Source organism: Parasteatoda tepidariorum, chromosome 5 (genome assembly GCF_982258835.1).
Source record: "Parasteatoda tepidariorum strain Cologne lab strain chromosome 5, Ptep-v5.0, whole genome shotgun sequence".
Taxonomy (NCBI): Eukaryota; Metazoa; Arthropoda; class Arachnida; order Araneae; family Theridiidae; genus Parasteatoda; species Parasteatoda tepidariorum.
The window spans coordinates 71257671-71279349 of NC_141759.1; the positions used below are offsets into that span (position 1 = coordinate 71257671).

Here is a 21679-nt window from a genome sequence, read left to right on the forward strand (position 1 = left end):
TAACGGATGCAATTTTTATATTGAATTGCTTCTTCGCCTTGATAAATTTCCTTACTGTGGATTGTTATTGTTGAGAATAGATTAACTCCCCCCGAATATTATCTAATATTGAAATAGTTCTTCTACCAGTATTTTCTTTTTTTCCGTCCCGCTTTCAGGCGCAACACCCGGCGTGAACGCGTTAAATATGTAAACTCAATCATTTAATACACACAATACAGTATTTTTACGTATTTTTTAAATTATTGTGGTAACTAATTATTAAGTTATAAAATTTTTTATTTTTAAAGTGGTAATTGTTGACGGCATCTCAGAATTTACTTCGGGGAACAAAAGATTAAATTTAACATTCATAACTTTTTTTTATTTTCTAAGTATTTAAAGGATTTAAAACAATTTTTAAAAAACAGGAAAATCGCCAATATCTACTTTTAGTTAATGTTTGTTTTTAATCTTAAAACGGCACCGTTTTTACCCTTTTCTACAAAACTGAAGAATAAATTTGATGGTGATCGGTTTGGTTACTTAATATTTGAAATAGTAACTGATTAATATATCTGAAAAAGTGCTTTCAAATGGTCTGTTATATATATTTCTTTTTCTCTGTACGTCATAGAAAACCAACGTTCTTTACAATAATAGAATGAATATCTGTAAATTTAAAAGCCATCACATCAAATTTACCAGTTTAACATAAAGATTTTGCACAGAACTTAATTGTTATTTATCAAATTAATAGTAAATTTACTATGTTATTAATTTAATATTGGTACGGTTAATTAAATAATCGATTACAGCCTTTTTCATTTTATAAGCCCAGTTGAATTTAAATCATGTAGAATTAAAATTGTTATTTTTATAAATATTTCAGCTCCAAGCAATACTTTTCTATGCCTCCTTTTTATCCTATAATCTTGCTATCATATAAATCATAATCAAAACATGATAATCATCAAAATAATGATAATCATCATGATATACCTTGTTGATTTATATGATAATCATCAAAATAATTATCATATAAATCAACAAGGCATATTTTTTCATTTATAATTATGCTTAAATTTATAAATAAAATTTCATTTTATTTGTTTAATCTGGGTAAAAATAAACAATTCGAATTTTTTTTATTTTTTATAATTTAACATGTTGAATGCCATGGGGGTCACCGGTGACCAGCGAAGCCAAGACTATTAGAAACACATAATTCGAGTAAATTTAAAATTTTTTTCATATTACTATCGTTACTAAAATGGCTTGAAGAAATTAATGCAATATTGACTGCACAAAAATAGTTTTATTCATATACACAGAGATGCCAACTTGCTCTGGACAGTAAATAAATATTTTCAAGTGGTAGTTTATTAATTGTGATTCTTGGTTTAATAAATTTAATTTAGTAGATTTTTATCCACCACTATTTCCAAACAATTCGTAGGCTTATATAATTCAATACTTTTTAAAGCGAAAGAACGAGAAATTGTGGGTCAGATGTGGCGACTTCTTGAGTCAAAATTTCGAGCGGCTTAGATCATCGGATGCGATCCCGACCGGCGTTTTCTTGATCCAGATGTTGGTTTGAAAAACTGCGACTTTCGGATTTTCATTGGTGTCTTTTGAGTGAGTAATATCTATTTCATACTCTTGCAATCATGTATGTTTTCTAATTCTGAATTAACTTAAGAGTATAAGTAGATGCAAGTTAAGTTAAATGATTCTGCCCGATATAGTAGCTTTCAATTTACGTTAACATCACTGCTGAAGTTAATATTCGCAACCACGCAACAATGGCTACGTATCACCAACACGGACGTGGCGGAAAGCGGCTGACCGAAAGACGTGCACGTGGTACAACGACGGATGAGGAATGCTCGGATTTTGAAACCAAAATGGCTGAAAAGTTAGCAGACATGGGAAGGAGAATTAAAGAAGATGAAAGGAAAAATAAAGAACTACTTGAGAAACTAAATCATTTGGAGCAGTCTCTCATGCCTGTGCCAAATAGGCCCGAAATACCGACAACACCAATTGATGTCATTGATATAGAAACTTATGAAGGCGGCAACTTTTGGAGCAGACGGGGAATGAGTCAACCCAGAGATTCAGAAAGCTCAACCAAAAATATTGCAGAACCCCCTTTGAAGAAGAAGAAAAAGAAAAATAATGTCCAAAAAGCTGAAGCAAATCTAATCATGACCACAAATAGTAAACATTTTTCACCGATAGATACCGCCACCTCCTTACAACCATCTGAATCTATATCTGATACTGACTTAGCTCCACCCAAAGAGGATTCCAGTTCAACTGTAGATCCACCCACAACTCCAGCAAAAGTTCAACCAATTAAGCATATAAAAGCTCTTATTCGTGGTCTTCCAGTTGGATTCTATACTGATCATATCTCCCAGGAACTGGCAAAGTCAGACATCATAACGCAAAAGATAATTCAGTTTAAGAGAAAAGTGGGTGGGACCTACAGGCTCCTCCCACTTTTTCTCACAATTCTCACAGAAACAGATGTTAATCGACAAATTTTCTCTATCACCAATATACAAAGTATCCCGGTCAGTATTGAAAGGTTCCGAGGCGGGCAAAATCCAATCCAGTGTTACAACTGCCCAGCTGTTTTTAAATAAAGTAAAGTAAAGTAAAGCGAAAGAACGAAAGCAATTAGTCTTAGTTGCCCAAGGGCCAGTAACCGCGGGCAGCTACTTCCACCAAATCTACATCCAGCCCAGTCCAGTCTGGTAAGTCATGCTAAACCTTTCAAAAAAACTAGCTAAATCTGTCTAATATTTGCAAATTTAAATTTACCGTGTGGCCAGACGGGCAAGCCATCTAAGATTAGCGTGGCATTTAACGCGCTAAAGTAATGTCTCGTCTGTGAGTTTAATGTGCTAAAATATATTTTGTGCTCTAAATATAAAATCAGAGAGAAAGTTGAAAGCGCGCTTTGATTAGTCTAAAGTAGAGGTTCAAAGAATCTACTCCCATATATAGTTTGCCCGCAAAAAGCATATTAAATCTGAAATCGAAAGTACAGTAGTCAGAAGTTGAGAAATATCTGTATTGGGATCTGGAAAAAATTTCTTTCCTCTTCTGGCCTATGTCTAAATTATGGAAGTATCCTTTCTAATGGGTGGTTCTGAAATCTATCCGGAGGGTTCGGAGCTATGTCAAACTTTCAGGCTAGCGGCGCTTTCCTGTTGTATGAAAGGCGTTCCTTCCTGTCTCAATTCGCAAAGCCGAAGTCAGGCGAGCTCGGCTTGTCCAAGAGTCATAAGAAACAACACAATTTTTTTTTCCATCGTTTTATCATTCACTAATATTCTTAAGCTTGATTTTATGTCCGGCAATAAATTCGCAACTTGACTGTACTGTGCGCAAAATATAAAAATCTGGCCACCCAGAATAACTTTTGATCTAATAATCGGTTTCTCCCGTTCTCAAACTCAATCTTAGAGGTTTCAGGAGGGGGCGGGCCTCAAATATGTTGATTAATTAGTCCAGGTGGTTTTTTAAGTTGTGAAATCAGACACAAAAACGTACTTTATCTGAATAAACATACCTTTTTTTCGACGGATTTGGATTTCTAACTCCCGAAATATGAGGAGTAGCAGCAAACTGGGAAATATGGTCCCATACTTTGATGAGGAGAGCGCTCCAAAGTTTGGGCCTTTAATGTTAATTTTATTTTTTGCGTATTTCGTCATATCTGGAGAACTTTTTAAAGAATTGAAAATTTTTTTAGGCAATTATAAAATTCGTTTATCCGAAGATAATGCCATGAAATAATTCCACTAAAATATAACTTTCTGTAAATATTTATTATTATTTTATGTAATACTGATTGAAAAGATTTTGAATAATGAGTTACAAAAATTTTTACAAATTTTAACGGATGTTATTTTACAAGACAAAATACAAAATTTAATCGAAATCGTTCGAATAGTTCCTGAGAAATCGAATTTTAAAAATACCGCTTCTTTAAAATATGATTTCTCAAGAACTATTAGACCGATTACTCTTAAATTCTGTATTTTACCATATAAAATTACATTCTTTAAAATTATGTAAAAAATTGTATACCTTACAATTCAAAATTTGTTTAACTAATATTAAATAAAATAATAAATATTTATTAATAGCATATTTTTTATGGAATAATATTTGAATAAACGAATTTTATATTGTGTACAATAGTTTTTTCAATCCGCTTAAAAAGTTTTCGAAACATGGCGAAATACGCAAAAAATAAAATTAACCGTGGTCTAAACTTTGGAACATTCTCCTGACTAAAAAACAATGGGGGACCACATTTCCCTCGTTGCGGCCACCTATATTTTGGGGGTCAGAAATCCGAATTCGTCAAAGAAATGGTATGTTTATTCATCGAAATTACTTTTTTCTGTCTGATTTTGTAACTCAAAATATCGTCTGAACTAATTAATTAGTATATTTAACTCCATTCCCTTGAATCATTAAGATAGAGTCCTAGAATATGAAGATCCGATCATTAGTATCAAACGTTATTCGGGGTAGTCCGTTTTTTATTATGCTCACTGTACATCAAAAACAAATTAATTAGTTTCTGATATACTGTATGTACATAAGATGAAAACGTATAAAATAAGTAGAATCTTAGAAACGGAAACTAAAAACTTCTATAAACGTGGAAAACGAATTAATTGTCTGAATCTCGATCTTTCTTTCCGAATCATTTTAAATATATAGTGGCGCCATCTAACAAGCATTAGGGACTTAAAGCTAAATAAAAATGACTTAATACAATTACTTCTTCATAAATAATTACTATTTTTATAAGCACTTATTCAAATCTTCCAAATTTTATTTTAGTTGTATTAAATTAAAGACTAAGTGCGTCTCTAATACACGTCCTCTTTTTTCAGACTCATATATTTAATACTTTGCATTTGAATCAATTTAAAGATAATTTCAAAAGTTATTCAAAGTCAGGTGAATTTTATAATTCTATATGAACCTGTTTAATTTGAATCCAACTGTGTTAGTTTAATTGAGAAATTTAAATTCAAAAATTTTTATTAAAATTCGTAAACAAATAGTGAAGTCATATTATATATAGTTATAGAACTAGAAAGTTGTTTAATGATGCTGTTATTTTCTTGAAACTACACAGTAAAAAATTTAGTGAATAGTTGCTACCATTTTTAATTTTGAGTTATATTCATGCCTGAAAGCGAGACGGAAAAGAGAAAATTCTGGTAGGAGAACCATTTCATTATTAGATAATATTCTGGAGGAATTAATCTATTCTCAACAATAAATAATTCACTGTAATTAATTTTTTCTCGGCGAAGATTCGATTCAATATAAAAATTGTATCAGTTAAAAACAATTGGTAGTTATGAATTTTTATTATTCCCGAAAAAAAGCTAAAAAATGAAATTTATTTGTTACCACTTTTTACTCTTTTCCGTCCTGATATATATATAGGCTTTCAGCCCTGGGTATTAAAATTTTTTACAATGCATATAGTCACAAATTTTATTAACTTTTCACTGTTATAGAATTATTAGTTTATTCATTTTTTGTTGATTTGTTTTTGAGAACGCATATTTTCATAAGCATTGGAATTAATTTAATGACTTCATTACAAAAACATTTCTTTTAAAAAACAAGCATGTTTTTTGTAATATATTTGCCTAATTTTTTCACATGAGTGTTATTTTATCAATTCTATATAATTCTCTCCACGATTACTACCGTTCTGTACTTAAAAATGCATTTTTAGGCTGGCCACCAACGATTAAAAATGCAAAAAGTGCTGACTAATAAAACTCAAAAGTTACCTTGAAATAAATTATTGATGGCCATCTCTAACTGCAATTTTTTTTTCAGTTTCCAGAATAAAGTGAATACTTTTATTTTAAATATGAATAATTTGAAATGTAAGTCATAGTGGTAGTTACAATCGAATAATTAAAGATATAATAAATAAATAGAAATGAATTGAGTTTCTAGCACTTATTACATTTATAGGTGCCTTTGGTATCCCTGCATGACCTGTGGCATCCTTAACATCAAAATTGGTGGAAACTAACTATACATCAAAATTTTTTTTATAGTGTAGAAAATAATGTTTTTCAAAATGTAGAAATATTATTAGCTGCAAGTGATAATCTAAAATAAGGGAGCGCTTCTATACAAACTCTATGTAAACAATCTTTCTTTTAGTAGCTAATGTTTGGGATAATTTTACATGGCAAAATTGCTTGCACAATTTAAAGATCATACTTGAGGATTTTAGAAATAATGCCATTTTTTCGATGCAAAATTCGGAACGTTAGTACGGAACGGAAGATAATTTATTCACCACTACTTCTAAATGTCGCAAAGGCCTATGTGACAGGCCTTTGCTTAATAGCTTTAATTTGCGTACAATGTGTACCCAGAAGTTGATTTACCCGATTTAAAATTTAAATTTCAGTGCTCCTAGCCCGCAGGGCTATCTACACTTTCATCGAATAGTGAGAAAACAATAAGGGAGGAAAGGGGGTCAGGGGGCGTGCAGGCGTTCTGCATATATAGACCCAGAAGTTGAGAACTCAGAAAAACATATTACAGCTTTTATAATTTTAAGAAAGTGGTAAGTACAATTTCATAGAAGTTGGAGCAAACTTGTCACTATGGTTACAACTTCAATTAAAAAAATAAAAAAAAGAAATCGACGAAAGCATGTAGAGTAGGTAACATTTATACTGAATCATTTATATTTGTTGTAATCAAGAATAGATAAGTCTTTCTTTCTTTTTTTTTTTAAATAGCTTTGTTATTATTTTTTAAACTTTTGTGTGGACCGCAGACATTTCAAAAACGTATTTTTACGTGACCCGCTTGCAATGTGTTAAAAACTAACCAAAAATTGCAAATTTTATTTTCCTGTTCTCAAACCGTTTTTAATTTTGAAATATTTTGTAGAATCTTGATCAGTAGGCATTCCTGTCAAATTCATATCAAAATCAAGAGTAATAATACGTTTTGTTATCATTGCAATTATCATAATATTTTAAAATTAAATAATATTTTAAAATTAAATAATATTTTAAAATTAAATAATATTTTAAAATTAAAAAATATTTTAAAATTAAATAATATTTTAAAATTAAATAATATTTTAAAATTAAATTATATTTTAAAATTGAATAAGATTTTTAAATAAAATTTAGCTTCACTATTTATGTGCAGGATTATTCTACAAAGAAACTTGCTATAATTCAGTTTTAAACCTGTCATGTGAAAAGAATTCTATAGAACAATGTAGGAGGAAATTGTTATAAGCGCTGTTTATGAATGACACCAACTCAAAATATGAATGCTACCATGAATATATGAAATTCGGCATTCTATTGAATGTCTAGTAAATGTACAGAAGGCCAAATATCTACTGGCAAAATATGAGATAATTAATATTTCCTACATTGACCTTCTCATTTTGTAAAATGATTAATGACTAATAGGGAAAGTATGAAACGATTAATGTTTCACTCGCCGATTAGGCATTCCAAACAATGACTATTGAATAATCAATCGACATTCTATACAATGACTAGGTAAAGTATATAATTATTCTCATATTTCATACTTTGCTTAAAGAGCATTTGCCATTTTATAGAATGTCTAGTCATTTTATACAATGACTATTGAATGATTTATCTACATTCTGTAGAATGACTAGATAGAGTAGATAATTATTCTCTTATTTCATACTTGTCTAAGGAGCATTTGCCTTTCTAGTCATTCTGTACAGTGACTACTGTATAGAATGACTAGGAATATATTCTATAGATATTCTATACAGTATCTAGGAAAAGATTATAACTATTCTCATATTTCATAATCTGCCTAGAGAGCATTTGCCATTTTATAGAATGTCTAGTCATTTTATACAATGACTATTGAATAATCTATATACATTCTATACAAGGACTAGGTTAAGTATATAACTATTCTATAATATTACATACTTTTACTAAAAAACATTTGCCATTCTATGGAATGTCTAGTCATTATAATGTTATTCTCATATTTAAACTTTGCCTAAAGAGCATTTGTCATTCTATAGAATATCTAGTCATTCCATTCAATGACTAATATTATTATTATAGACATTCTTTACTATGACTAAAATTATTCTCATATTTCATACTTTATTTAAAGATAATTTGCCATTTAATAGAATGTGTAATAATTCTATACATCATTATAGGCAAATTATCTTGTAGTTCATACTTTGCCTAAAAGCAGCAGCCATTGCGTAGAGCAGTAAATAGGAGGAATTCTATGGAATATTTGTAATTCCTTTAACGACGGTAACATGATAAAAAGTTTTAACTATTAAAACTGATCATAAAAATAAACAATATTTCATCAAGCTATAAAAATGAGTAAAATAAAAGTAAAAAACAAATATTTTTTTTGTCAACAAGTATCTTAATGCCGTGGAAAAAATGAGGAAAAAAAAAGACGTAACAAATCTCATTATATCCTTTCGCTCTTTGTACTTCACGTTTCATTTGACAAAGTAAATCTTCACCGCAAATTAATATAATTATTGACATATACCATTCACTTACTCGAGCTTAATTCGATTTAATCAGTGATCACCAACTTAAGGTGACTTCCTATTGGGTTTAATCTAAGTTGAAGTTCTCAGACGGATTAGGGGTAATTGATGTCATTTGGGACGTTTTGTGGTTAAGACATGGACAGTAATGAGTTATGTTAACTATTAAGTATCAGACATTAGACGAAGGAAAGGTTACACCATATATTTTCATGGTTAAACGGCGGAAAGTAAAAAGTATGATATAATAATTCAGATTATGTTTATTATTTATTTATTGTTACTGAACCGTATCGTGAGTAGCGAAAAAAGAATTATACTATTCATATTATACGAAAAGATAACTGATATGGCATCTTTTAGAATGCTATAAAAATATTTTTGTAATTACGGTTTCTTTAATATTATTATTATAGTTAATTGACCGGTTAATGTATATTTCTAATTATGCCATGTATAGTTCTAAATAGCTAACATGAATTAAGACTTTTACGTTAAAGAAAAAATTTATAACTTTCTATAAATTTATTGCAAATTTTTTCACAGAAAAATCATCGTTAATGTTATTTCATCGAAAACAAATGCTTACTTCTACAATTATTATTTATACTATTTTTTTTACCCCTGTAATTAATAGTATTTTTTTACAAAAGCTTGTACGATCGTTGAAAATGATTTTACAAAGTGGTTGTAAAACAACATAAACAACATTTAAGTTTGGAAGAATTTTCTAAAAAGAAACTATTAGTTAAGTTATTTTTACAAATAGATCTTATCAACATGTTTTTTTTTAAATTATTGATTTGTCGAGGTAATTTAAAATTTTTTTGAAACTTTAAATTTTAAGATTTAATGCGCCAAAATACTAATGTTGAAACCACTAAAAAAATTCTTTTCCAACGGCAGTACAAGCTAGCAGCTATGCAAAGGTTTAACTCTTTTGTAGTCGGAGTATTTCTAAAAAACTACAAATGGAAGGACCAAAAAATTTCAAAACACATTTAACTCTTTTGTAGTCGGAGTATTTTTAAAAAACCACAAATGGAAGGACCAAAAAATTTAAAAAGCGCAGTTAAACTCTTTTGTGGTCGGAACATTTTTAAGAAACTACAAATGGTAGAAACGAAAAATTTGAAAAGCACAGTTAACTCCTTTATAGTCGGAGTATTTAAGAAGAAAAAAAAATGGAAAGACCTAAAAATTTAAAATGCACAGTTTACTCTTTTGTAGTCAGAGTATTAAAAAAACAAAACAAATGGAAGGACCAAAAAATTTAAAAAGCACAGTTAACTCTTTTGCAGTCGGAGTATTTTTAAAAAACTACAAATGAAAGGACCGAAAAATATAAACAGTACCATTAAAAATATTTATACACCTGCAAACACACATTCAAATAATTATTTTTAAAATCAAGCGCATTATTATGTATTATTTTGTATAAAAACAAATCATTGAAAAATTTGTTTTATCGTACGAAATCAGAATCAAGTTGTAATTAAATAAAAAACGGTAAGTTAAATGTAGTCGTTGCTAATTTGACAGATTTACTTTGCCTTTACTTTAATTATTGTTAGTTTAATCATATATATAATCAATGTTAATTCAAAGTATAACTAGTTTTATTTTGAACAGAGTAATGGTGAATTAAATAAATCAAACAATTATAACTCCTCCCACAAATAAACTACTAAAAAAATACTTTGATTACCAGTTTTATCTTTTTACCCTGATTGATACGGTTTTATGCTGGCACGTATTTGTGTTGTGACAGTCGGCGCGAAAGGGTTAATGAGCATATTTGTTAGTAAGCCACTTTTAAAAATATTTTTGCATTGAGTCTTATTGTTTTTTTTTCACTTTCAGCAGCTTATAATCAATATGGTACCGAGTATAGTTGAGAAAGATTACCAGTTGGTTCATATATTTCGAATCGTAGTTCATTTGCGCGATTTTTAATTTCGATCTAGCTCAAAATGAGTATTTAAGAAAATGGGCAACTTTTATAGTCAGAAAATACGCATTTTAAGCAGAGTTTGAAATTCTTATTTAAAAAAATGAGCACTGCTCGATATATGTATTTAAGAAAAATGAACATTTGCAACGAGTATTTGCAAAAAATGATGCACAGTCATCCCAATTTTTTTTATTATCATCAAATCAATTGGGATTTTACTTTTGTATAATAATTCAAGTTGGTGATACATGCCTCTAGAATTTCATAAAATTGTATCCAAGTAAAGAAGATAAAGCTGTGCTGGCAGCCATTTGTAGCACATGTGACGTGTGCTAATAAGCCTTGTGAATAGCAGTGTCGTGGTTGACATGGTGACACTATTATATTAATATTTAACTATCTTCATCTCACTTATCAATTGGTTATGGTTTATTCATTGTATTCCTATAAATTTGACCAGGTAAATGGATTTTATTATATTTAATTTTTTTTAATTTAAACTGGTATTAACTGTTTTATTTTTTTTATTCAGTTTATAATTCTTTAAATGCATGCCTGCCAACTTTCACGCATTTGGCGAAAAAGTTTATTTCTATATTTAAAGTGGTAGTAAAATGTATACTTTCTATATATTCCTTGCATTTATAAACCTAATTTATAATCTTTTTAACCACCACTATTCTTAAAAAAATTAGGTTTATATATTGATATTTAATAGTGTCATCGATGTTTGCATAAGCCGTTTAAAAATACAGTGTATGTTCTGCCTAAAAATTAATTTAAATTCCAATTTACTACCACTGAGGAAAATTTTCCACGAAAGGCTTAAACGTTGGCAGGTATGTAAATGAAATTTTAAGTGATTTTGACCTTCACTATGTGAAAAAATTAAGCATATTTCTAAATGACAGTTTCTAAATTACGACGGCGTGTTTAAGAAAATGACCGATTAAAAAATTATTATTGCCATTATTGTAACACAATTGTCATTTTCTTATCACTTCGGTAAAACATTTTTAGAAAAAGAGTAAAAGTTAGCAAGAAGTTATTTATTTTAATATCAGTTCTCAGTCTAATGAGTCATGATTCAGGTTTTTATTTTCATTTGTTAGCAGAATTTGCTGATTTAAATCAACTGATAAAAAAAAATTTTTTTTTATTTTAACCAAAGTTTTTTTTTCTCATCGTGTTGAAAGTTTATTATGTATATTACATTTGTTTTGTATTGGTGTTTACATTTTTATTCATTTCAATTGTTTGAAATTAGTTAAAGTTATTGATTTTCATAGTTAAATCAATGTGAATTTCATAGTTTAAATTGTTTGCATATTGCTACAATAGGGGCTGCTTTTTGAAGGTTCTGCCTTTTTGTAATACTTTTGAGTTCGTAAAAGTTATTTCTGACTGTGACGTTAAATTTACGTTACGTTTACGTTACCAGAACGTCAATGGAAAGCGGCGATGATCTAATTTTTTAATATTTAAAACGTTACTATAACGCTGCATGAAAATTTCAAAAATGATGATTATTAACTGCTTTTAATAATTTTCATCTAGGTGGAAAAATATCACCAAATTGGCTATTTTAAAAAGTTTAATAGCTTTTAAAATGTCTAAGCTATTTGTCCGTTTTATAACCCAGTTAATGCTTATCGGCAATGTTGTTTATATTGTCTAAAATTCTAGCTTTGCTTCGAGCTTAAAGCATACAAACTTTGAAACAGCACCCTTTCAGTTTTCAAAAATGCATTACTACTTGGTTACTACAGCACTTTTGCACGAATACAGCAATTTTGAAATGACATTTTAAAAATCTCAAAATTTTGTTGTTGTTTTCAAAACGTAAATAAAGAACAAAATGAAAAAAATAACGTTTTTTCATGCTTACTCATCGTTAAAAAATAGTTAATTAAATTTGATTTTTTTTCCTTTTTATTAAAAAACACGTTGGTAATGAGCTTTTCAGTTTCTAATTTTAATGCACTATCTTCAAATCCCTTTTTAATTTTAATATTGTATAGATTTTTCTGATTCTTATTGATAAATAGAAATTATCCTTATGAAGAATAAAAAAAGCATTAAAATGGTGTAAAAAACTGTATATCTTATTTGTATATCTATCTAGTACATCTTTTTAATTATTCTTCAAAGAAATATTACAAAATAATAAATATTTACTAAAAAGTATTTTTTCATCTTTGAGAAAACGAATTTTAAAATTGGGAGCAAATATTTTTTTCTATTCCCTTAAAAGTTCTCGAGATATGATGAAATACTCAAAAAATAAAATTAACATTATTGGATCCAAACTTCGAATTGCTCTCCTGATCAAACTATGGGACTTTATTTCCCAGATTGCAGCTACCCCCTATATTTTGGGCATCAATATCCGTAAAAAAAATGGTACGTTTAGAAAAATTCCTTCTTTTGTTTTATTTCGTAACTTAAAATATCACCACTAATTAATTAACATCTTTGAGATCACCTTCTTGAACTATTAAGAGTGAGTCATACAACATAAAGATCCAGTCATTAGATCAAAAGTTATTCGGATCGGTCCGCTTTTTGTTTTGCGAAATGTATAAGAGTGTACTAAATTTTGAAAATTGTTCGTAAATAGTTTTTATGGAAAAGAAAATTTTTTTTTTTTATATTGTTATTTAATAATGTTTCCATTCGTAATTTTGTGGCCTGTTTAATTCTAATTACCTTTTCTACTTATTATAATCATGTTCTTAATTCTGGAAAAACGCAGGAAATAATTATGTCGTTTTTTTATTGTTGCTAAGGCATCCTTGAAAAATGATTAATATTCACTTACTGGGACAAAAAGTATTGTGTTATATAAGTAATGCATATGCCTGGTGATTATCACAATATTATTTAAGAAAATAATAGGTCTTTTAATTCCATAATTAAGCTCTCATTTCCTTTAATATTAAGATATAAATTGAATTATTCGTGAGATAGAAATATTCATTTTCTCACAAACAAAATGAAAGCGCCAACCTAAATGGAATATTATAAGACTGAATGCGCATTGGAGTTCTCAGTATTCAACCTGCCTGAGCCTCAACTTTTTAATTTTAAAATGTAAAGAAGCGATATCATATTTCCGTTTAATTTAAGTCGTTATATTTTTTTCACTTAATAAATAATTTATCTACAAGGTCGTAGTTCCGTGTGGTTTTATATATAATCATAAGCACTTGAATCATCAATATCTTAAAGTGGAGAAGAATAATTTGACTTTCCTAAAAATCGAAAATCAAACTATTGACCATCTACTGTTTAAGTTTTAAATAAAAGAAACTGTTATGTTAATATGATGTTAAGCGCTATCCGGTTGCACCATTTGTGCCTAGCGATCTTTTAACCCTTTCCGTTTCAGTTTAGGTAGTCAGGCAGAACTAATTCACCAAATGTTACAAACTACTGGGAATATAAAACTAATTATTTTCAAGCGTTTAGCAACCACTATAACAACAAATAGGCAATACAACAAAGAGATTTAATTGGAAAGATCACGTCAAAGCAGTTATCAACAAAGCACAAGCAGCCTGTCACAGATTACAAATTCTTCTTTAGAACCCCAAAATGGAACTCAGACTTAAACGTTTACTCTTCATCTCGATGATCCGTCCCATCCTAACTTATGCATCTCCAGTTTGGTGCAACATCTCCACATCAATCCTTAAAAAACTCAAAATATGCCAGAATAAAGTCCGATGCACCAGTCCGATATACATGGATGGTATTAAATGGGGAAAAAGGTTATCAAACGGGTTGTCAAACTCCAGAGCCTCCTCTTAGCATTAGAAAAATTATCAGAAATATTCATGCTGTCCTTAAAAGGCAACCTTACCTCATATTTTCCATTTTCAAATTTTACTTCACTTTCAAAGCGTAGCAAAATTTCCATATCACTACTTTTGATGCTATTATCATCTTTCCCAATAAATAAATTATCTATTTCCCAAAATTTCCTTAAAATAGCATTTAAATCACCATCTGAGTTCGTTACGTTTTTTCCTTCCGAAATACATACATTAACTGATTGAGCTCTTAAATTCATAGATTGCGTAACTCCACTAATACAATAACCGAATAAAGTTTCGATACAATAAAGCCTTTTAGAAAATTCTTATTTATTTCCGGTATAAAATTTCCACATTAAACCGCATCCCAATAAAATTTAAATTTTCTTTTTTCCCTAAAAGAAAAAAAAAAAAAACAATTCCTTAGATCAGGGATAGGCAAACTACGGCCCACCGAAAGGTTTTATCCGGCCCACGGACAGAATTTCAATTTGTCGATCCGTGGCGAATATAAACAATAAGCATTATACACTCATTTTCTTGTCTACTTAGGTTAAAGCTATTTTTGTTCTTTTTTTAACAAAGTACTGATGACCTTTTCACTTTCTCTATTTTTGTTCGGCAAAACATAAATTGATGGAAATAGTTAGCACAGACAGCTTCAATTGGTAAAATGTTGAAAGCAGAAGTTCTTTATAGAATAGCCGTAGATTAGCTCCAACTAGTGTTTGTCTTTCCCGAGGAGCAGATATATGGAATATAATATAGGGGAAATGTATTTCACAAGAAGCAGACTGCGCATTTTTAAGTTCCAACGAGCGGATTTTTCTGCCGGCGCGAGTTCTAACATTATTTACTGCGTATGGAAAGATTGCACACATACAACGTCATTGTAAATAACGGTGAAATTATAAAATGTATAAAATATCTACTGCTTTTTTGAGTTATTTTCTAAATTTTTTATCCCCGAAATTGCTACTAAAAAACGCTACGTTTATGTAGAGTGCCATGCGTTCAATGGTGAATTAACTTTATTTTATTTCAGAAGTTAGAATTTTTATTTTAGAAGTTTTTACTAGGCCCACCAAACTTTTTTTTCTAGATTTTTGGCCCACGACCAAAAAAGTTTGCCCATCCCTGCCTTAGATGATAAATTTAATTCCTTTAACATTCTTCTGATGATATCATTCGGAGCCTGCACGTGGAAATGAGAAATAGAATCAGTAATAAATAATTATACTTTCGCGCATCTGCTTGGATTATTTATAAGAGATAGGTTAACTGTCGTGACCCCGAAATCCTTTTGAATTGGGCTATTTTTCAAATGTATATACTTCTAATAGCTCAATTCGAGAAATCAATAAATTAAGACTATCTGCTAATTAATTCCTTCGTAATGAAACTACAGCTACTATCTGAATCATAAAGCATTAAAATATTTTTGCAATTACATTTTATATTTGGATTACGCGCAGTTACAGAACACGTCGGCAAAATTATCTTGTTTTGACTATTTACCTTATGTGCCACACTAGAAATGAAACAGATTCAGGATTTTGAGACGTGGCTGCTGACAACTAATTTCTTTTTTTCTGAGTGATTTTCTATTATTGGTTTTTCTTTTCAGAAACAAAATAGTTCGTTATGACTTTGACTCATACATTTCTTACATCGAATATTTTCCTGGCATTTTACACTCAAATAACCTTTACATACGCATTTAAAGCAGCGACCTTCTCTTTTTAATTTAGTCCTTTTCTCAAAAAGCGATAATTAAGCGACAATTTAAGGAATCGTGTCCTTTTTAAAACAAAATATAAATTTTTTATTCTTTATAATAGTTGTTAAAGGGGAAATGATAGGATTATTTCTTTTAGCGTATGATTCGTTTGCCGAACGATGATAATTTGGAGAAAAATCTATTTTTAGTTGCGTTAGCTGTAATGCCGATTCCCTCGATTCTAATTCGACTTTAATAAACTCCATTAACATTAAACTGACCATTAGATTCTTTGATTTTGTTATATCCCAAATAAATATCAGGAGGTAATAGTTTTAGAATTATGGGACACAGAAGCTGGCCATACGAACCAGATGCGACCTTTAAGCTTTCAAAGGAACACAATTTTCTCCGAATATTCATCAATCGAAATTATTTCCTTTTCAATTTCGTCAACGGAAATGAATGCCTCTATCTCTACGTTAAGTTTTAAAAGCTTATTTTAAAACTTAAGGTAATAGTTTTAGAATTATGGGGCACAAAAGCTGGCCATATGAACCAGATGCGACCTTCAAGCTTTCAAAGGAACACAATTTTCTCCGAATATTCATCAATCGAAATTATTTCCTTTTCAATTTTGTCAACGGAAATGAAGGCCTCTATCTCTACGTTAAGTTTTAAAAGCTTATTTTAAAACTTAAGGTAATAGTTTTAGAATTATGGGGCACAAAAGCTGGCCATACGAACCAGATGTGACCTTTAAGCTTTCAAAGGAACACAATTTTCTCCGAATATTCATCAATCAAAATTATTTCCCTTTCAATTTCGTCAACGGAAACGAATGCCTCTATCTCTACGTTAAGTTTTAAAAGCTTATTTTAAAACTTAAGGTAATAGTTTTAGAATTATGGGGCGCAAAAGCTGGCCATACGAACCAGATGCGACCTTCAAGCTTTCAAAGGAACACAATTTTCTCCGAATATTCATCAATCGAAATTATTTCCCTTTCAATTTCGTCAACGGAAATGAATGCCTCTATCTCTACGTTAAGTTTTAAAAGCTTATTTACCTTTTCGATCGTATAAAGTTTTTAATTCTTCATTTTTATTCTCATCATCTAAATTTTTGTCCTTAAGACAGGCTTCTATCTTATTAAGAAGTTTAGTTGTTAATGATCGATATGTCGTTCTCTTTTGAATGGATTTTTTCTTCAAATTTTCATCAATTTCAACTGTTTCATTATCAATTTGAATTATTTAGAAGTAGCAGTGAGTGAAAACCTTGCAAAAATCGGATTTACTAAACTAAAAATCATACAAAAGAGTACCAATAAAAAATATTTATCCGTTGCCCACAGCAAGTTGGCATCTCTGACATAGAGCCAGAGATGCCAAGTCTACATACCGCATGGCTATGAAATGTGTATGTTGAATTATTTTAATGCCGTAATGGTATAACTATTTTTGAATCACATTTACTAAACTAAAAAATAAATTTTAAAGTATAGGAATTTTATTACCTCTAGAAAATTCGACTAAAACATAATAGTTGACTGCTGTGCCTTTAATCCTATATCTTATTTTAAACCTTTAAGACTTTGCTTTTACGATTAACCCAACGTATGCAATATTTTAAACCTAGTTTGGACTCAGTAAAAATCTTCATCTCTTAGCTACCATTTTAATATTAAAATTATTTCAGCCACAACATAAAATTAGATCTTGTGTCATAAAATTTTATAGTGTGTATGGACTATCCTTAATTTCTTAGATTGATGTTTATAAGACTATTTTTAAAAGAAAAATAAGTTATTTAAAATTGCATCAGGTATTAAAGGGAACTTAAGGTGTCTAACTAGCAAACGCAAAATAGTAATAGCAATTAGAATCAAAATTCAAAGTTTAACTTGTGTAAATGTGTCAAATTAATTATGATTCAAAGTACCGTAATTAAGGTTCAAAGTTGACTAGATTTTTCTGAGCGTAAAGTTAAAAACTGATATTAACTTTATGGGTGAATAATGTCAATGTAAAAAAAAAAAAACTGTTCTCTTTTTGGGAGCAACTGCAGTTACTTGTGTTCATAATTTATTTATTTATTTTACAAATTGCTTATTTTATGCTTAATTCCCCCCCCCAAGAACTCTTTATTTTCTTTATTTAATAAAGTAAAATTTATCAATGGTCTTCAGGGCGTGTCACACCGGTATTGAATAACTTATGTTGCTTAATTTTAAGAAAAAGATATTTGCCATTTCTTGCAAAAGTGTCACATATCGATTTTCACAACCTTGACCTCTAGCATTTTATACTTATCTAGCGTGCACAACGCGGCTGTCCAAAAGTTATCCTTTTATTTTGCCGGATTACATAATTAATAAGGGATAGGTGTACTATTTTTTAAGAAAATAAGATATTATCGAGGATTATTTAGTTTATTTTATACTAATAGTTTGAAAGTTGCAACCTTTCGTACTTACGTAAAGTAAGTAACTTGTGAGCTAATTTATGATAGTTTTTTTGTGATATGAGACCACATATCTTCTTTTAGCAGACTTACTATGTTAGAAGTTTGGTACATGTTGAACCACAAAATCATGTAAATTTTTTGTAATCTTAATTTTAAGTGCATCATATTATTCTGTAAATTAATTTACATCACCTAATTATGACCAAAACCTTGGCCCTTTTTCCAGGGTTCCATCTTTTAATTGTCTTTCTCAATTTACAAAGATTTAACATGCTCTTAACACACCGGTCATTTTATCGGTTGCTGAGATTGAACTCACAATCCTCATGTCTCCACCAGCGGCTACACCCATGAAGCTGTATATTAATTCATCTTTTAAGCTTCTTTAGAAAATACGACGAAAACATGGCTCATCTTAAAGTTATATTAAAGTATCAAGTTGTACCATGTGTTTAGTAGCAAAAATACAGGGTTCAAAGTGTAAAGTGGCAAAAACACAGGGTTCTAAATGTTAAAAATTGCAAAAGTACAGTGTTTAAAGTTTTAAATTGCAAGAATACAAGGCCTAAGTTAAAAAATACAGGGTTCATAGAGTTAAGGTGCAAAATTACAGGGTTTAAAGTATTAAGTTGCAAAAATACAAGGTTCAAAAGGTTAAGTTGCAAAAATACAGGGTTCATAGCCTTAAGTTGCAAAAATACAGGGTTCATAGCCTTAAGGTGCAAAAATACAGGATTTAAGGTGTTAAATTGCAAAAATACAGGATTTAAAGTGTTAAATTGCAATAATACGGTGTTCAAAGTGTTAAGTAGATTAAACTGTTTAGTTGCATCAAATTTGCACGATATTATAGTACAAGATATCGATTGCAGTTCAATGTTGAGAGAGTATATATAAAAGTACTTTATCGGGAAATCCCCGACTCCAAGCATTAAATAAACTACAGACTGGTAATATACATATATTTTTTTGAAACTGATGTTTAAATTCTTCGAAATAAGCATGTTTTGCAGTAAGACGCAAAATTCATCATGATTTTTCAAAATTAAGGAAAAAGTTTTTTTTTCTTTCTGTTTAAGCAACTAAGTTAAAAACAAAATAAGATGGATTACTTAAAAGCTTAGTTATTTTAAGAAAGATACATCGTTTTTGTGTCAATCAACATCGGCTATTTGAAGGGCATGAAATTTTATTTTCATTTCAGAGGTGGATTAATTTAGGGTCTTTTTTCCTTTTTTTTTTAATCCTTTGCACTCGAAGGCTTCTCTGGTACCATAAAGTATAAATGTTAAAATTACTACATTTTAATGTCTAGTTACCACTTTATTTAATCTCCACCAGGTTTTATATGGTACTTCTACAAATAGTGGTAAAACGTGGCTGTAATTTTTTAGTATTTGCGCCCATTTTTTAAACATAAAAAGTGCTGGCTTTTACGCATGATGAGTAAAATTTCATTTTTATATTCAAAATGGAGTTAAATCTATACTTTCAAATTATACCTTGCGTTTAAAAATTCAATTAAAAAAAGATTTAGACCACCACTACATCGACAGAAATTAAACATATACACAAACGTTTAATAATCCCATGATTATGAAACAAAATCCAGATTCGGAATGTATTATTCAATTGTATAAAAACTGTATCCTGTATGAAGAAACTGAAAGATCTGTTAAAAAATTTCATGCTTTAGAAAAAAAAATTGTTCCCCTTTGTTATCTCTTGAAGTATAGAATGGATAAATGCAACTTTGCTATGAGATAGGTTAATATTCATATTACCATACATTTGTTCTAATGCACACGCAACCCTAGCAACAATTTTACCTTGGCCCAGGTTTATATTCATATTACCATACATTTGTTCTAATGCACACGCATCTCTAGCAACAATTTTACTCTGGCCCAGGTTTATATTCATATTACCATACATTTGCTCTAATGCACACGCATCCCTAGCAACAATTTTACCTTGGCCCAGGTTTATATTCATATTACCATACATTTGTTCTAATGCACATGCATCCCTAGCAACAATTTTACCTTGGCCCAGGTTTATATTCATATTACCATACATTTGTTCTAATGCACACGCATCCCTAGCAACTAGTTTACCTTGGCCCCGATTGGGTTCAAAATTGGCTCTATATGGTTCCTATATTGAAGTGTCTAGATTTTTTAAATTTGGTCCTAGAATTTCCTATATAGAGCCTACATTGACCAATATAGAACCTGCATAATAGATATAAAATATCGGGTTAATCTGACAATTCTATATAGGACCGATATTGGTTGTAAAGCGGCTGTTAAATATCGGCTGAATCGGAAAATTCTATCTAGGGCCAATGTTATCTCTTGAAGTATAGAATGGATAAATACTACTTTGGTATGAGATAGGTTCATATTCATATTACCATACATTTGTTATAATGCACACGCATCCCTAGCAACTATTTTACCTTGGCCCCAGTTGGGTTCGAAATTGGCTCTATATGGTTCCTATATTGGAATGTCTAGATTTTTTTAAGGTTGGTCCTAGAATGGCTTATATAGAGCCTACATTGACCAATGTAGAACCTACATTGACTGAAAAATGGATATAAAATATCGGGATAATCTGACAATTCTATATAGGACCGATGTTGGTTGTAAAGCAGATGTAAAATATCGGCTGAATCGGAAATTCTATATAGGGCCAATGTCGGAAAAATAAAGGCCCTTTGAACCCTTACTGGGCCAAGATTCATGAATATTGGCCCAATGAGGACCCAAGTTTTTTGCTGCTAGGGATGTTGTGCGTAACACTCAGAGTCGAAAGGTGAAAAGAATCGAAAGAACCAATGGTTCGTGAATCGAAAAACGAAATGGGTTAATAGAGTTTGGGGATCTCTTTTAGTCTATTTCCAATGATATTTAGGTCTTACACCGTGGTTTCATTCAAGAAATATGACAGTTTAGGAGATTTTGTTTCGTCACATACACGATGCAAAGTTTCATAAAAAATAATGAAATAAGTTAAAGAATAGTAAATAAAATTCCTAAAGAGCTTGTAAGTAAAGAAAATGCAAAAAAATAATTTCGTGTTTTTAAAATGAACGGAATAAAATGTTG

General features: G+C 29.9%; 1 protein-coding gene across 1 annotated transcript in view; it reads left to right on the forward strand.

Annotated features, from left to right (window-relative positions):
* The first annotated feature begins 1601 nt into the window (after positions 1-1601).
* LOC107449789 (organic cation transporter protein) overlaps positions 1602-21679 on the forward strand; it is a 54106-nt gene continuing 34028 nt past the window's right edge. Inside the window, exon 1 of the mRNA XM_087164190.1 lies at positions 1602-1620. The gene's annotated coding sequence lies outside the window, so the exon portion shown is untranslated. The remainder of the gene's footprint in view (positions 1621-21679) is intronic.